This window comes from Acinonyx jubatus, chromosome B3 (assembly GCF_027475565.1).
Source record: "Acinonyx jubatus isolate Ajub_Pintada_27869175 chromosome B3, VMU_Ajub_asm_v1.0, whole genome shotgun sequence".
Taxonomy (NCBI): Eukaryota; Metazoa; Chordata; class Mammalia; order Carnivora; family Felidae; genus Acinonyx; species Acinonyx jubatus.
The window spans coordinates 17227246-17230163 of record NC_069386.1 but is presented as its reverse complement, the minus strand read 5'-3'; positions in this window follow the sequence as shown (position 1 = coordinate 17230163).

Here is a 2918-nt window from a genome sequence, read left to right as displayed (position 1 = left end):
CTGCGTGATATCTAGAGTGTCATTAAGAAGCACAGACTACCAGAGCTAACCGTGATTATTCTCTGACACAGTAAACTTTCCCTCCGGACTTCAACTAAACGCTACTGAAGTGACAAATAAATGGCATCACCCAAAAAGGGGAAAGTGATTTTTTTCCGCAGATACGTCATTATTGTGCCGTTAAGAGAAATCTCGAAGTCCAAAGTAATTACAGGAAAAAAAAATGCCGCAGTTTCCCACATGACAAAACAAGGCCTCTTTCATTTGATTTGTTTTCTTCTTTCATTTGGTTTTGAGGAAATGAAAATATTCCTTTTTTTCTTCTGTGAAGATTTCTTGTATCCAAGTCCCCACGGGGGAGGAGCAGTCTCGTCATAGAAACGGTTCAATTCCGAGCTCAGCTACTTAAACGCTGTGTGCACCTGCAACACCACGATTCAGTATGAAACTTCTTAAAACTGTCATTATTTTGAAAAACGAAAAATTAGGTCACCAATTTTTAAGGATAAAATAATTAAATGAGATAGTACATGCAGAGTATCTATACATAGTAAGTGCTCAGAAATATGCAAGCTGCTATTTTTAATTCAAATCAAAGATTGAATTCCGTATTTAACTTTTGAGAGGAGTCTGAAATGAGATCCTTAAACATCCGTGATGTAGGGAAACATCCGATATAAGCATCATAAGCAATGTGTTATAAATCGGTGCCTCTAATGACACTCTTTTTCTTTACTATGTCCCTTTATAATAATTTTCGTGATATATTTTTCTCAGATGAACTTTATGAAAAAGTCGTTGTCAGAAAGTGAGCAGGGTCTTTGGGGCGCCTGGGTGGCTCAGTCGGTTAAGCATCCGACTTCGGCTCAGGTCATGAACTCGAAGTTTGTAGATTCAAACCCCACCGTCGGGCTCTGTGCTGCCAGCTCAGAGCCTGGAACCTGCTTTGGCTTCTGTGTCTCCCTCTCTCTCCCCCTGCCCCACTCGCATTCTGTCTCTCTCTCTCAAAAATAAATAACAATTAGACAATTTTTTTTAAAAAAATGAGCAGACTCTTAGGAAAAGGGGAGATCGTGTTACCACATTCTGGCACTCACTCCACCAATGGCCACTGGTTTGCTTGCTTGACTCCCTGTAGCGAGTGGGGCTTCCCGGAAATTGGGAGACAACCCGAACCTTCTGCAGCCCCAGCTGTACCCTGAAACCCTGAAACCCCGAAACCCTGATGGCGAATAATAAATGCGGAAGAAACCTGTGAAGGAATGAGACAGATTATGACTTGCCCCTGAAATCAGAAGTGTACATATTTCGAGGGATGAAGTTTGCAGCGTGCCTGGGAAGGAAGGCCCTGCCTTCTCGAGGACTCTTCACCAAGAACTTAGCCTTGGTCTTGCCCCGAGGTCTGCTCTCTCCTGGGCCGCTCTACCAGCCAGAAGCAACAGCACCACGTGCTTGCAGAGACAAAACTGGTTTGTAGGGTCGCCTCTCTTCTGCTTCTGGGAGGATTCCTTTTCGCCTTTACTCTCTGGGGTTCTGTTCTCTTCGTTTCATTTTGGTTTGTCTTTCAGAGGTATTTAAATGCCAGCAGAGGACAGACCAACTTTTCGAATCTATTTTACAGGCCAATCATGCCTTTTAAAGTTATACACCAGCAGGAAGCTCTCACAAGCGAGAAAAAGCCTTCACCAGACACAAAGATGCTCAAGTTTGTCCTGCTGCGGCAAAACCTAACTTCGTAGATTCACTGCCCCATGCGTTTTACAGCATAAATTTCAACATGTAATTCTAAAGAAGGAAGGAAAAAGAAGACAATAGATATTATATTTAAGTGATAATACTACAGATGATTCTTATTTTTCTTACCTACATTTTACCCCATTCCCACGACTAATATCTTTAATCTGAAAAAAATGGACATTCTGTAGGGGAAATCAAATTCTTCTTCATGTGTATCTGGTGCCCTGGCTGTAATTAAAATTAAATCAGGGGCACCTGGGTGGCTCAGTCAGTTGAGCATCTGACTCTTGACTTCTGCTCAAAGTCATGATCTCACGGTTCATGGGATCAAGTCCAGGGTCCAGCTCTGTGCTGACAGTGCTATACCTGCTTGGGATTCTCTCTCTCCCTCTGTCTCTGCCCTGCTCACTCTCCCTGCTCACTCCCTTGCTCGCTCCCTCTCTCTCAAAATAAATAAACTTAAAAAAAAATTAAATCAGAATGATGACACTGGGCCAGATGGCGTGTGTGACCCCTTCAGCTTCTAGATGCCATGGATTCGATTTGCACGGGCATGCACTGCCAACTGAGACCATGTGGCAGCGATAAAGTCATCTGATCTTATTACCTTAATGACCTTAATTGTCGGATTTATTGTTTTGGTAGCATCACTCCGGTCGCTGCATTGCATGTGACATTTTTAAACAATTTCAAACTGTTTTCCAGTTGGTTATTTTCTCCTGAGACTGCAAGATAACTTTACCCATTTTACAGAAAAGAAGACTCATCACCTCATACTCAGGCTTCAGATCCTCTTCTCATCCTGTCTCTCTCTAGGAACTCCAAACGCCATTCAGTGTTGACATTAATTCATAAGTGGCGTGCGATTCTTGTGCGCATGTGAGAGGTGGCAGCAAATGTATCTTCCTAATTAGGTTTTGCTTAGGCTAACATAAAAATCGGCTTGCGTTTTCAGAGCATTCCCCAGCTGGGAAGTACAGAATGTTTTGTGATGGGGGGAAGCCGCCTTGAGAGTCAAACTTGGCCATGTTTTAAAACAAACAAATAAGCAAGGGGAGACGTTTGGAGCATGTGGCCAAGCAGTATAGCAAGAGTTAATATCTCTATTATATACTGAGCTTACACAAATTGTTAACAGCAGCATGAAACCCCACCAGGCACAATGAACACTACCTTATATT